Source organism: Gymnogyps californianus, chromosome 15 (genome assembly GCF_018139145.2).
Source record: "Gymnogyps californianus isolate 813 chromosome 15, ASM1813914v2, whole genome shotgun sequence".
In the NCBI taxonomy this organism is placed as follows: domain Eukaryota; kingdom Metazoa; phylum Chordata; class Aves; order Accipitriformes; family Cathartidae; genus Gymnogyps; species Gymnogyps californianus.
In genome coordinates this window covers 16,259,715-16,275,647 of record NC_059485.1, presented here as the reverse complement: position 1 = coordinate 16,275,647, position 15,933 = coordinate 16,259,715, and the positions used below count along the sequence as shown (strand labels likewise).

The window sequence follows — 15,933 nt, the reverse complement described above, 5'->3', positions numbered from 1 at the left end:
GTGCAAAAGAAGACACTTCTGGTCTACAGAGTTGAATTAGTAGAGATATGAAATTATTTATGCATTGCTTTTATTTGCTACTGTCTTTCTGTAACCCAATATAGGTTAGTGTGCGTTGAATAATCCCCCAGTCATTATGAAAAATATTTTTATTTCAAGTCTTTATGATTTAGAAATTAATAACTTATTAACTTTCTGGATGTTTTGGGGTTTTTTAATGTTTGCAGTCTCGGCCATTAGCCTGGATTGAAACAATGGGGAATATGCCATAGAAGCTATGCAAAAATTCCAAATGGAAGCAGGCTGGTGCTTCACTAGCTTTCCCTTTTCTGTGGAGTACTCAATGTTCAAACTCATTTGTGAGTGCATTATTACTAGAGTTGCCTATTTTGTTCTATTAAATTAGACTGTAGTATCTGATGCACTGCCACCCATGTAATTTCTCCCTAGAGAAAGCACTTAATGTATTCTAATGCTTTGTCTGCTGTGCAGTTCTTAAACAGCCCAAGGAGTTACAGTCTTGTCTAGACTAGAAAGGAACTTGTCCTTTAAATTAAGAATATGGAATATCTACTTTTGATAGTTGTCTTGTGTCCTGAACTCTTTCCTTCTGGCATCCTAAGCTATTATCAAAGTGGACTTCACTTTTTCAACAGTTGTGAAGCAAGCTGGTTACTAACAGGAATCTTCTAGTAGCTTGGTGTAGGAAAATACAACAGTTGAGTAGCTTAACGTAATGTCATTGACTGTGAGTGGTAGATAATGAAGTAATTTTCAATTAGTTTTGCTGAGATTAAATTAATAAAGGCCCATCTAAGATTCACACATCAATGAGAAGTGGTGGGAGAGGACATGTTGGTAGTTGCAGTCCTTGGAAAGGACACTTTAATTCTAGTCCTGAAAGCAAAACTTGTTTGAAGTGAAAAAGACTTCCTAAGCACAATAATTCTTATAAATCTATATAAATCTATCTTTCTTTTGCCTGCTTTTTTCTTTCTGCATGCTTACAATAGAATCCATTTCAGCCATATTACACTAGCCGTTATGCAGAGTTGTCTGATAATGCTATAGAATGTTAATGTTTCTGTTCTGCTGTCTCGGGTAGTTGCAAGGAAGTGTAGACTGTGTTGTGGATCATTATGCTTCAAATGTTACTGTGTATTACAGATAGCTTAGGATCCCTAGGAAATCACACAACTCTGGTCCTTCACTTAGTTAAAGAAAAAAATTTTTTTTCTTTAACTAGTTGGTAATGAGACAGACAAGTCAAAGGGTGAAGGGAAAGAGAAGCACATACTTGTCAAGGCTATATAGCAAGTGATTATCTGAAATGCTCTAGCTGCTCAGGTTCCAGGCTTCAGCTGTTAAGACCAGTGATTCCCAACCTGTGACTCAGAGATAACATCTGAAACCTTTAGTTATCCTTCATTGCTGTAAGAAAGCAAAGGCTGCTAAAGGAGAACAAAGTTGAATCTGTGGTGTGTTTCTTGCTCAGTGTTGTTGCCTGAAGGCTAGCAAGAATTGTGCAGGGTCATAATGGCCTTTAATTGAGGAGGGACACCACAGAATCAGCCATCACTGGCATAAACTTAAAGGGCTCTATGTTTTCCCAAGGTCATAATGACCTTGAATAGTTGAGCAAAGGCAGAATAGGATCAGTCATTAATAGTGTACACTTAAAGGGCTCTGTATCTCCCCAGCTCCTGTAATTATTTTGGTGGTATTGGTTACCTTTGATAGTAAGGAGATGAGGAAAAATTTTAAAGCTTTCACAAAGTTTCTATTATTGTTAATGTCCATGAATAGTGTGGTAAATTCCTGTTTTAGAGAAGCAGTGTTATCTATTCAGTCTCCTTGTTCTGATCTTAACAATTAGGGATTTTTGTAAGATGGTATTTCAAGGTTTCTTTAAGATGAGAATTTCAAATAACGTGTAAGCTCATAGCCACTTAAAATTCTTATTTCTGCATTTGCTCTAAGTCAGAATGACTGCAGATGTTGGAAGGCTGCATAGCATGGACCATTTCTGTGAGATCTGAAGGTGAAAAATGTGATGTATTGTCAAATACTACCCTAGTAATGATCTGTGTTTTTTAAATGCTGGTTGCATCTTTCTTACTGATATTCTTGTTGATACCCGAATCTGATCTAGTGCTTTCTATTGAGCATTTGTTTCTCTTAACTGGGCCTTAGCCTGAATCTGATTTAGTGCTTTCTATTGAACATTTGTTTCTTTTAACTGGGGCTTAGCCTTACTAGTGCAAATGCCACATAAATATGCATAGCCTTAAGTGAACTCATGGCAGAGTAAAACTTCCACAAACAGCAAGGATTGAATTTCATCCAGTAAATTTGTACTAATCTATAGCATAGTGGGTCAGAGTTGCTTTCTTCTACCATCCTATTTAGCGAGCACTAATTACATGCTTTGTGTTGGTCAAAAAAATCAAATTATTTTATATTCATTATGCTAGTCCCTGTGTTTCAATATCCAAAGACACTACTCTGTAACTGGGTGTGATAGGCCAGCCCTGTTTAGAGTCCCAGCAAGAATAAGAGGTGGTTGGCAGTTTCTGGTAAGGTGCGGTAACTGTATTTTTGTGGTTGATCAGGACACAAAATTGTGCTGGAGCTGAGTAAAGAATATACTTATAGGAAGAACAGCTGCAGCTGTACACTGACAGGCTTTTGCTCATACAGAATTAGAACAATGGGGGAGAAATAGGTCGTGACTGAGGTACACTGGAAGAAGGGTGGAAGAAAGAGAGGCAGTGAGACAGGCTGCATAGCCATTTTTTGTTTAATTACACATGTGCTTTAAAAGGGTATTTTCTTGTATTTGACATAATGTGTATATAAACAACTGTCAGAGTATGAATGTTTGTTTTACTAGTTGAAAAGTACAGTGTATTCAACATGTAATATTTTCAGTGAATGTTCTTCTCCAAAAACTGAAGGCTAATCACAAAAAATATGAATGGATTTAGTATGTAAAATTCCAAACTGTCACCACACTGAGATTATGTTAGTTCCTTGAGTTGGGCCACAACTAAATGGAAAGTAAGCATTCTGATCAATAATACATTGGTGAAGTAACATCTATTCTGAGATGCTGAGAGGTTTTTTCTTTAATGAAAATATATATTTCAACTGAAAACCCTAATCTTTTCACTGTCTCCAGTGGGCAAAATCATTGACTGTTTAGAAACTGTGAATTAAGAGTCTATATAAAATGGAAGGAATGCTGCTTGAGCAATTAATCACTCTTTACTTAAATTAAAATAAATAATGACATTGTGGAAAGCTGTTGCATTAGATTTAAAAAAAGACTGATTCTTGGAAAAGCAGCAGAACAAAATTTCTTCCTCTCGCTACAGGTTGGTTTCCAAATGTTGCAGGCATAGTAGTTCTTGATTACGTGACAATATTTTCTTCTAAATGTCTCTAAGTACGTGTTACACAAAGGCATGATGCTCTTGGCCATTAATATCTAGACCGCTCTTAGAGTTCAAGGCCAGAATTGACTGTTAGACCCTGGTTTCTGTTAAAAGTTAGTACTAACTCCGTAACTTCTGTTTGAGCTAGAACACATAATTTTTTTAAAAACAGCCATTGTTGATTAAAGGCTTCAAGTCATGGACAATTCTTCAAATCCCCAGGTAAATTTCTTGCAGTAGCTAATTATTCTCACTAAAAAAATACATACTTTCCTGCAGTTGGAATTTGCCCAACTGCACACCCTGGCCTGTATAGGCTTGTTGCACCAGATCTTACTGACTCCCACAATGGGAACAAAGTCATCACCTTCTTCTGGACAAACTAAGTAACTGTATCCATGTACTTTTTTTCCATCTTGAAGGTCTGTGTTCCCCATCTGAAATAATTAATCTCCACCCTCTCTGGCTCTTTGCAAGTTCAACACTTTTGAAGAAAGCTGATTCTGCTGGATGGTCCCCTGTTAATATTTCAGTGGTTTAGGTACCGCTCTGCTTTGGATTTCAGGTTCATTTACCAACAACTGCGAATGAGATAGTGAACTTGTTGGTACGGTGCTGCTGAGCAGAACTATACCCTCATCCTGCTTTTGCCATGACTGATTCTGTGTTTGTCCATATGGAAGTGCGTTTCTGTCAGACAAGCCCAGAATTTATCACTGCTATTTGATTTAAGTTGTCTGAAAATTTACCAGTGACTTGATTTATACCTACTCATTTCCCCAATTCATTGAAAAAAATCCCTGAATAATATTAATGGAAGAACAGATCCTTGTGGGACATAACGGTAGAGGTATCTTAATTGGAATGACTCTGCCCCTTTTTTTCCCCTATGTGATCACTTTTAATTCATTTTAAAGTGTGCTGTGTAGCTGTGCAGTTAAACCAATCTGGATATGTATGTTAGTACTCCAGAGTGGTTGATTTATATTATAAATATTTTTTTAATAAGTGGAACTCCAAAACTTCAATCAAAAATCACTTCAAGTTGGACCATGCTTATTTTCCATAACCCACCATCAGTTGTTAGTAGTCATTCTGTTACATTGTCCTGAGCTGTATTCTAATTTCCCTAATTGTCCTAGATCATTGCAGCATTAGGCAGCCACTTCCAACCCTTACAATATGCTGAATGGTGACTTTTTTTTCTCAAAAAATATTTCATTTTATAATAGAGCCAAGAAGTCTAAACTGAATTCATATCTTCTGGTTATCTGTTGACAGATGAATTTTGCCCCAAAGATCACTTTCCAAGATCCTTAATCTTCCTAGTTGATGGGTCAGTTTGGACAAAAGGCCAAATATATTTGTGATACGAACTACTGTTTGGTGTCTCAGGACTTAATGTCCATAACCTGTATATAAGGTAGCTGCTAAAGCTGTTCCCTTGGGGGATATTCAGTGTGGATTGTTCTTAGCAGGGAATCTTTTAACAAAAAACCAACCAAACAAAAACCAGAAAAAACCCCAACTGTGTGGCTGAAATAAATTATGGGCCAATATGGTCTTCAACTTCTTGGTCACTGTAGTGGGATTGTGTGATGCTGCTGGAAGGTGATCAGCTTGTTATGTATTTCATAGAAAAACCTGAGTGACCTGTTTACTGAAGATATGTAACTGATGTCTAAATCCCAGATAAAAATTTCACCTCCAGAGGTGGTTGGAATCATCACTGGATGCTCTGAACAAGGCAAAGGGAAAGCGGTGAGGGACTGTCAGCAAATGGAAGAGTTGAGTTCACTTGGGAGCTGTATATACAAGTTTGACTATTGATACCTTTTAAGAGGATGAAGTACAGTGTTATTAGAGAGTGGTGGCAGTTTGGCTATGAGGCCTAGCAACTCCTAAGTTTTCTCCTGTGCCATAATAATGTTCCCTTAGTGGTGTTTGTGCAACATGCAGTATTGCCTCTGCTAAAACACTGAGCTATGCTATTACATTAAAGGTTCACACGCACTGGGAAGTTCATTTTGTGAAACAGTTATTGCACAAGGTTAGGGAAGTGGGATGCCTGGTAATGCTGAGAGGACAGATGCATGGTTTTGGTTTCTTTCACCAGGGGAAAATCATAATCTCAGAGCAATATCTTTGCTCAAACAACCTGGTAAAGAAAATATAAAAATATACAGCAATTAATGGTATTTCATATCGATTGCTCTGTTTTCTCAGTATGTGGCAGTTTTCATTGGAATTCCACATATGCAAATTATAGCATCCTATTATCTGTTTACTTAAAGCTTGTTTTTGCAAAATGAGCATTTACTTAAATTGCTAAAGTAGATTTTTTTTTTAATAGCAGCTGCATAATTGCTAAACATGTTGCTCTTAAATCTGTTTGCTAAAGGAAGGGGGCTTTTTCACATGCTAATCCTCAGCCCCTCATCTGGAGGTTCTAAAGAAGTAGCTGTTACAGGTTACTAAATTAGTATTGAGAGAACACTATACCAATTGACAGAGGCTGCGGAATTGAATTAGTTAAATATGTATTATGTGACTGTGCAAATGTGTGTACATCCTTGTTGCTACTTCAGTCTTGCATCAGTTTTCATAATTGCAAGGAATATTTTTTTTCCTAAGCCCAAAGTCCAAAATACCATACTTCATTAATGTGTGATTTTGGCATGCTGACTTAAGGAATCCTGGAAATTAAATGTGCATGTTTGGCCTATAAACAAAATCTTTCAGCTTTTTAAATTACTGACCCTACTCCTTGGGCTAAGGAATTGTTGTCTGAAGAAAATGATGACTTTCAAGGTGTAAGATCTGTTTTCTGTCATCTCAAGAAAGTACATGTTGTCTATAGTGCATGTCTGAAAATTCACTAATCTTTTCTTTCCGCTCGTCTTTAGTTTGAACTTTTGAAATTGATTCCGTATGCTCTTCCACTGGGAGCAGGAGAGTGGACACTTCTGGGGATGTAGAGCATGGTTCCTGCTGGCAGATGGTAGAGAGACCATTTATCGTAAGTCTGTTGCAGGATACATTGTTAGCACGGTGTTCACTTACTCAGCAATAGGACCAAGAAAACGTTCAAAGAAATGGACATTTGCGTAACCCTTACTGTGAATCTTAAGTCAGTGAGGTTTGCTGTCTGGTAATAGTAGCTGTCTCGGATGACATTGAAATTGGCAGAAGTCAATATCTAGACCATTCTCCTCACAAAAACAAGCAATCAAAACATCACATAAACATGCACTTACTGTGTAATACCTTATAGCCAAGTAATTTCAAAGGCTTCTACTGTGAAGTGCTTCAAGTGTCAAAAAAGTGTCCAACAGCTTCAAGTGTCAAAAACTTCAAGTTTCATCTGAAATAACAAATTATATAAAATCATCTGAACAGTCTTCCTTATGAAGATATTTTATTATTTACAGAGACTTTAAAGGGGATTTCGAGGCAGGTTGATGGAGTTTCATTGCTTTCACCTAGCAAAGAAATTGTACTTTGAAGTAAAGCCTCTCAGTTGAAGGGATGAAGTTGGTTGGTGGGGGAATACAGATGAAATGTAAGGGAATAAACAGTGGCAACAATCTGCTTTTCTCAAAGGTGTCAAGAAGAGTGGGAACTAATGCAAGGAATTGTCATGAAGCTCCCAAGGTACTTCACTGTTCTTGAGGCTTCTTCCTCAAAATACATAGTGTTTGTGCTCCCTCAGAAAACCAAAGAAATCAGTCACTAAAGTCATAGCAACAGAGGATGAGACCTGTTAAGAGTGTGTCTCGCTGGAGCTGGATGTCAGGTTCTATTTAAACAGCTTTGCTTTGTCTTTGACAATATTCAAATTATTTGGTACTCACCACAACATTTAACCTTTGTTTGTCGTGTCTAGAGCTTCATGGTTTTACCTTGTTGGCACTGGATGCTATTCTGTAGATGGATGGCAGAAGCCAATGTCTTAGTGTCTAGTGTCCCAAGATCCACTTTTCCTTAGGAAACCAAGAAAAAGAATGCAGCTGTGTATCAGACTAATTTTTGTTTTCTTCCTTTGCATGGTAATTTTCCTCCTACATCTTTAACTTAAAGAAGTTAAAATTTCCCTGCTTTTAGCTGTACTTACATTAGTTCAGTCAAGGGTCCCCTGACTCCCAAAGTGGCTTTCTTAGCACAATTTACCAAGAATTAGTTTTATCACATAAAGCAAGTAGTTAAAATTCTCATATTCTAGGATTATCCCTTTTATAAACAGCAGCTATAACATTTAACATGCATGCCTCCATTAGGTTCAACTAAAACTTAATTAAAGTGTGGAAAGCATCATGAGTTTCTCTGATGAAAGGCCTTATGTAAATTTGGGAAGTGTTTTTATTATTGCTGATAATAAACGCCGGTTTCTTCTGAAGGGCTTATATGTTAAGCTCCAGCTTGAAGGTGACTTGGGGTCATATTCAATATAATCTTTGTCTGCATTCAGTGCCAGGAAGCCCTCCAAAGGCCAGGCAGACTCCCCCACCTTCAAAATTAATTTTTCAATATGACTGCAGCAGAGCTTGATTTGCAAACACAGTAACTAATTTCCTTTAGTTTAGGCCTAAGGGAGATGGTTGCTTTCTGTATAATGCTTACTAGACATACTCTGATTTCACTTAAACTGCAGGAGATGGTGAAAACTCCATAGATGACATTGGGATCCTCCTAAATTCCCAAGACCTGAGCCAGAATCTGGTTTTTATGTATGCTCCAAACTTAAACTTTAAGCCCTCCAAGTCTAGCGTAAAAGTGCACTTGTATTAAGAGCCTTGATACGTCCTGCAGAACTGACACAAACATTTCATTAACCAAATTGTGATGTTTGTTTTCTTGTGTTTAATTTTTTTTTGGTCTTTATTGTACAGGGCATTTGCATGAAAATGGAATCTTGAAGAGTTCATCTGTTCCTGCTGCTCATGCCTCACCTGGAGGCACAATCTTTGCTCTGATTTGCCATTAGTTACTGTGTAAATGATTGCGGTGTCAGAGCTGGTATTATGCTTTTGGGTGGAGAGGGAGCAGCAGGAGCTGATGAATACTTAAAACCACTCAAGTTTTATGCAAAGATTTTTGCAAAATTACACACACTGGGGGAAAGATGAAATTGAGAAGCCACACAGACTGAGTGGAATGGTCCTTAAAACGCTATTTTAAATGACCTGTCTCTCATCAAGCCAGTGTCAAATTAGGAACCAATTGTAGCTGTGCTGGAGCAGGAACAAAGTTTGATGGAACCTACAGGGAGATGTCAGCAGCTGTTCTCAGACTTTTTTATTTGATTAGGGTGCCTGTGGTTGGAGCACGATTTCTGTTATCTGGGGGAGGAAATCATCACTTCAAGGTATGAATCAGGAGTTTGTGCCCTTATAGGAATGATGGCTTGAGCCAGGCACGAAACTCACCTCTCAAACAGGGAGCAACACAGATCTGCATTAACGTTGTTTAAAAACCTAGAAACCTATTATTTCAGTGAGAAAGCAAAACAGATCTGAATTGAGGCAAGGGCATCTTCTGGGTAACTGATGTTTTGTAATGTATGTAGCTGTGCCAGGGAGGGCAACTGGCCCCTTGGTTCTAGCTCTGTCCTTCTGGAAGGATGTAGCAGATGGTTCTGATAGTGTGGACCTGAATTCTTCTTCTGAGACTGAGAGGAAAGAGCTAAACTGCCTTTGCAGTACTCTAAAGGTGTCCCTCCTTTGTCATAACTAGTTTTGTTAACATTCTTAGTTTTTATGCTTCCTAGCTGTTAGAAGATCAGGCACATTGGAGTTATACAGATGTTCTAAGAGTGTCTTTGGGAAGTTACCAATGGGCAGTCTTGCACATTACATTTGGTACTAAATACAGGCACAGGATTTTAAGTGTGTGTGGAAGGTAGTTTTAAAGAGGGAATGTAACATTCAGATAAAAGTGTTTGTTTAACTTTGCACCTCATTCCCAAACTCATTTTGAAGCCAATGAGTTTTTTCTGTGGATTCCCTCAGTTTATAGATTAGGAGCAGGGTTGGGGGAAATTCCGTCTCAATTTTCATGGAGATGAAACAGCCAACATAAAGCAAAGCCATGTCCTTTCCTCATTGTAGCATGTCAGGTGCCTTGTAGAGTATGGTCAGAAGCTGTACAGCATAAGAAGTGACCTGAAGCAGGATATGATGAGATGCTTCCAAGTAAATGTTTCCCAACAAGTGCAAAAGATAGGTAGGATGAACAAACTGTTCCCTGGAAAATGTATCTGGTTGTAACGATAACTTGGAGTGCTGGAGATGACTGTATTGCTATTGCTGACTGTGATACGTATCTGCATGTGTAAGCTCCACTTACATGGCAGGCTTTCAATGCAAATGAGCTTTATTGTCTTGGGAGGGGGAAAGTAAGTCTGTGTCCTAATATCTTATAATTACTAAATGAGATAAGATAATTAGCATTGGCTCTTTTTAAATATAGGTACTTCAGAAAGTCTCACTGTTTTGTTCAGATTAAATTCTGGATGCTGTTGGGGAGTACTGGCCTGAGAGGTTGACAGCAACACACAGTGATCTGTGAGTGCTGGTGAAAGATGTCTTACTGTGCATGTGCATAGATAGGTCATATCCCAAAATAACATGAGGAACTTTGAAACCCAAACAAAGTGCTGAGGCCATTATCACATTGCCTTCAATTAGGGGACAAATCAATGTTTCAGCCTGGCTGTCCTTTCTGAAGTTGTTTTTAGAATCTTGGTATTTAGGAATCCCCTATGACTAGGTCTTATTTCCCACTTGCCTCTTTTCAGCGTTCCCCCTGCCCTTTTGTCTCCCTCTTTAGCAGGGTGTATATGGTTTACAGTAGCCAGCACAGTTCTCCAGGGTTTTGGCTTTCACCTCTGAGACTTTAGTAGCTGGAAGAAAAAGCTTCTGATTAGAGAACTGACTTGCTTACCTCGATGGCCTATTCATCTGCAAATGCCTATGTTTCTGTCTCCTTGAGTGATTAAGGAGGCTGAATTTAGAGCTTGCTTTTATTAGTTAGTGTCAGTGTCAGTTTGCTTTCTTCTACTTTGCTTTATTTTCATAAATACTAGATAGCCATTTTACCTTTCCATTATAAATGCTGAAAAGCTGCAGGGGGAAAGTATCCAGCACTACATACTTTGAAGAATAAAGAAATTAAATAATCCTGAAGCTGTTATTCCTATCATTTATCATGGTTTCTTGGGCTACATTTTTTGTAAAAAAAAAAAAAAAAAAAAAAAAAAAATCCTGTAGGGATAAGGACAGTTGTATCTGTGGGGACTGAACTGCCAAATGTCACCTCAAGCGTTATAAAAAATGCAAGACATTACACAATTAGTATGAGAAAAGTGTGTGTGTGTGTATATATATGGAAAACTCTCTAAATCTTCTAACAAATGTGTAGGATTTATCATAAAGCTACTCCTGGATTACTAACTCCAAATATTAAATTGTAAGCAAAGCTGTCTTTTCAAATCATGAATGTGCCTTCAATGATGATATTTTAAAAGTAGTAATTTTAGATTCAGTTTTTCTGTACCTTCTACATCTTAAGCTGTTTGGGTGATATTTTAGTGACAGACTTGTCTATAAGACTGCAAACAGGAATGTAAGCTGCTACACAAGAATGTAAATTAAAAGCTGAATTTTTAGTAAAGCTGAGTTTTTCTGAAATAATTCCGTCACTTCAGCAGTATGGAATTTCCAGAATAAACCAAAATCTTGGTTTAAGAGTCCTAATAAGAGTCTTGATTTAAAAACTGGAAATTTAACAGCATTGATACTTGCTGGAAAGAAAATTCTTTTAAGTCAATGGGAGTTCTAAATGGCTTGCCAGATCAAGCTTTACTGTGAGAAATGACTTTGTGTATCCTCTTCGTTAATAACCTTTTGAGTTCTGGCTTGCCAGGCAGATGAGCTCACAGCACTGTAGTCTCACCTCCTATTTCAGCAAAATGCAGGATGCTCAGCTGCTGGCAGTAAGTGTGGGTCATCTAGTTTCTTTCAGTAATCTTCCATAATAATTTTAGGAACTTGAGAAACATTTGAGGCAAGACGAATTGGAGTGCTTTCTAAGAATTTCACTTCACTTCTTTTTTTGAGAAGGTATTGAGAACAAGTGCTGAAATACTGCTGTAACTATTTTGAATGTTCTTTGAAGAGAAATTTTTGTTCTTACTGAGATTAAGATTGAATGACCGTTTTGCACAAGTTCTTCATTCCCTTCTTCCATTGTTGTTTATAAAAGATTTAGATAGATTGAAAAGCCTGATTAAATACTTGGAACTATTATAGCAAGACAATCTTGTCATAACTCATTCAACAGCAAATTACTGTTTTGTGCCTGATCTTGTAGACGGCACTCTACCTGTGTGTTATCGTTAATGGGTTCACTATGCAGAGGCCTCATCTTCACAAAAAAGGCTCCAACCATCTGAAGTGGTGAACCAGATGCAATCAGCATTTTTAAAAATAATTCACAGTAATAGCACTTTTTTTGAGTAACAAAATGGCTGACCTCTTTACTTTTTTTAGAGGAATCTGCTACATAAGTGCAACACTTCCATTTATCAAAGGAAAAAACAATATGCTATACAAATCAAAACTAAATCCTTTGAAAAAGCAATTCTTGGAGTAAAATGTAGGTGGAAGCAGTTAATAAAAGGAAATTGGGATAAATTGGATAAAACCAAGAAAAACAGCTCCTTAGGTCATGGTTGCCCATCTTCTTCAACCAAGTTGGTCACACAGACTATTGTAGTGATAGGTGAAAGCTGTGTGTTGTGGCTTCTCTCCTGCAGTGTGCCTGACACAGGGTATGCAGTTGTTCTCTCCAGGGGCAGTAGTGCTAATATGCTGTTCTTTCAGAATAGCACCTCGTTTACAGAAACTGCCTTACCCCATTCTGAAAATTTATGTGCTTATGCAATACTAAATTTTAATATATTTTTAACTGTAAATAATTCCTATAGTCACTCCTGTTGTTGCCAATTTCTGTGTATTGCCTGCTTCTGTGCTATTTATAGTAACATAAAGACATTTCTAAGTTGTTCTTTCTTGCTTTTGTTCTTCCACATGGTCGTGCAGCTTAATTTTGCTCTCCATAACTAATGAGGGCATATTTGTAAGGTCATGATGAGAAGGGGATAGCCTTCTTGAAACAGAGGCTTTGATTTGGCCTAGGAAAACGCTTGCACATGCTTTTCAGTACTGTGTAAGTTCCACTTAAATCAGTGGTACTGAAAACATACTTTAAAATAGGGCAGATGTAATCACATCCTCAAAGTCAGGTGCCTGTTTCATTGCTTTGCTGAAGAGAGAATCTTGTGCACACTGCGACAGAATCCAATTTTTCCTCCTGGGGTCATGGGCATAGTGAAGAAAGTAATATAACAGTCTTAAACAGCAGCAGAGTGTTTCTAAGGAATTATATCTTGGATCGTGTATCCATCAGCTTAGTGTAGGGGGAAAAATAAGATGTTTTTGAATCTGTATGGTGGTAAACTTAAGCAGGCTCTTGGTGAGGTGATTTCTGGGACTCCACTTTTTAAAAAGTGATGCAAATGCATCTAGCATTCAAACCATGGTTACGAAACTACTTGCCATGTTTTCTAAGTGGTTGCCTTCTGCAACTTTTGGTCTTCATTTCAAAGTCCCTGCAGGTTTCTGCCCAGTGGGTTGATTTCTTTGTCACATTTAGAGTAGAGACAAAATAAACTGCCTAAACTGTCCTTCCATAGTGCTATCAAGAAATAGCTCATGTCTAAGAGCATGACTGCTTCAGGTTTAGTGTTCATTAGCAGGTTAAAATTAATCTGTAGTTAGTGAGTCAGTTAACAGGAGAGCATTTAGTTGTGTTAAAACTTGGTTGACGAAATGAGGTGAATACTGAATGTAATGTGCTCACACAGGTACAGGAATCACTGGAAGATATATTAGATGATCATAGGAGTAGCACCTGGTTTCAGTATTTGCTGATCTATGAAGCCACTTTATTACTCAGGTATCTAACAATATGCAGATATGTGTATTAATGGTTTCTGTGTCATATTAAAATGCCAAACTTATAATATTGCACTTTATAGAGCCTGTGTAATCTAGTTAGCAAACTGTGCTGTTGGAAAACGAGATTGCAAATCAATTACTTCATGCTTGACACTGTTTGGATCGCTTTGCTAAGATCCTTGTTCAGGGGACACTGTGAAATTGAACATGCTTGTGAGTTTGACCTATTATTCAGAGATAACTGCAGACTAGGAACAACTTTGATCATGGAGAAATCTATTCTTTTCTGACCTACAAGACAGTATAAATGGCCCAGTTTTATAAACTAAAATTTATAGGCTTATCAGATCTAACATTCAAGCCTTTCTTATCTGGAAAATTAAGGCCAATCCTACATGCAGAATGACAGGCATTTTCATCAAAAACTTTGCTGTAGTTTACTCCCTAGGGAGGCAAAATGCAGAAGAGCTGATTTCTGGAAAGCAACTGCAACATTCTTAGCAGAAGTAATTTATCAAAATACTCCTTTGAAAAATGGCATGCATTTAATGGTACTGAAACTTCCTTGTAGTCCGTAAAAATAAAACAAAGATCAAATCTGATTTGGTTAGTGTAGTTCAAATGTTCTTTCCAGATTCTCAAAGCAGACATCATTCTCACAGATATTCTGTCTTCCTTGAGTGTTAAGATTGTCCACTCCTAAGTGGAAGGCGGATGGCCAGACAATTAGGCTCTGTATAATATTACTAGAGTTGCCATATGGTGAGTCAGCTTTGCTTTTAGAATTTTTGTTTTTCAATGTGTATAGTTTTATCACAGAGTAATAATGCTTGGAGATTTACTGTTTATTTTCTCAGGTTTAATATTGCAGCAGAAATCTTTAGCTGACATTCACCATGTTATTAAGCAAATGTTCCAGTATGAGGCATGATTTGTTTTTTCTTTGAGTGACATGACCATACTTCCTTTTAAACCTCAGTGCAAATAAAATCTCTGGATTTAATATTCTTTGGGTCTTTTCCTGATATTGAATAGGGAAGTCAGTTTAGGTCCTTGTTATTTAATATTCATTCAGGGGTGGTATCTGAAAAATCCCCTCCTTTAGAAATTAAATATGGCTGTCATCATAACAGGCACTTTGAATCTAATGCAAAATCAAAAGAAGTCAGTAGTGAGATTCCTGTTGCTTTTATACATCCATTATTGCTCATTTGAGTAAAAAATTTAAAAGTAGTGTTCGTTCTTTTCTCAGAATTGGGCTCTGCACTTCTCAATCTAAGCATATGTTTGTATTGTACTTATTAGTACTTTGCAGTAATGTGAAGAGATCCTGGTATGAACACGTCTTCGTGGAGTTAGAGATTTTAGAATTTTTAAGTGGTATAAAACTGGGAACATCTGATCACTTAATGTTAGTTTCTGATTAGCATAGGCCTTTAACTTGTACTCGCCACTCTACTGAGTCTGGTAAGATGACTTTGACAGAATTGTGCTTCCGGTCTGAAGGCTCTCAGTGTTTATCTCTGTGTCAGGAAACTCAGACTGGATAGAGAATCCCTCACTTTTTTGGGGTGCTTTTCTCATGGTGAATCACCCTGACTATTCAAAAATATGCATATGGTATGCCTGGTTTTTGTTTGGTTTTATTTCACTTCAGATTCTGGATGTTGGTTCTTGTTTCATTTTTCTGTACAAAGTCAGACATGTCTTTAATACCTAGTATTTTTCAGTTATGGATCATTATAAATTATGACGAATGCTGGATTTGTTGAATTTGGAGACTGAATTAAGGGTATTTTTTTTTTTTTAGAGCATGGGACTACAGATACCTAAACAGAAATAGGTATAAATGTTTCAGTGCTGCAAAACCCTGAATCCTACATTTCTAGTACATAAGAACTGGAAAATGTTAAAGTATGTATGGAAATATATTTTCATCACCATAAATCTTGCTTCGACTCATTGGTATGCAACTACCAAGTAATTAAATGTAATTGAAGTGCTATGCCAGAGGATGTGTGATCCAAAAGTAATTGCTACTCATGTAATGCTCTGTGGTGTGATCTACAAGCTGAACTTAATTGTGTATTTGACCTGCATGAAATGAATAGCAACTACCATCTTATTACACTACACCTGCATTTTAAATGCTACTTAATTAGTCAATATTAAATTAATAATGAAGCAGCAATAGGCACTACTGACTATATTTAAGTGAATGTTACATTGTATTGAATGTACATCCTACCAGCATACCATAGAGGCAAACCATTTTCTCATCTCGTTTTATAACTGAGAGCATTCAAGGTCTCCATATGTGGTCTTTTAATGACATGAAACATCTCTGAATTTAGTTTTTCTGTGGAAATGCTGCTGAATCTAACCAAATAATCTATAAGTGAGGTGCTCTATATCCTCTGTGTATTTCTTGTAGTTTACATTTGTTAAGACTGTCTCAGACTAAGTTTGTTAATTCA

General features: G+C 37.2%; 1 protein-coding gene across 1 annotated transcript in view; it reads left to right on the top strand.

Annotated features, from left to right (window-relative positions):
- RBFOX1 (RNA binding fox-1 homolog 1) overlaps positions 1-15,933 on the top strand; it is a 1,343,363-nt gene that overhangs the window by 6,571 nt on the left and 1,320,859 nt on the right. The gene's annotated exons all lie outside the window — the stretch shown is intronic.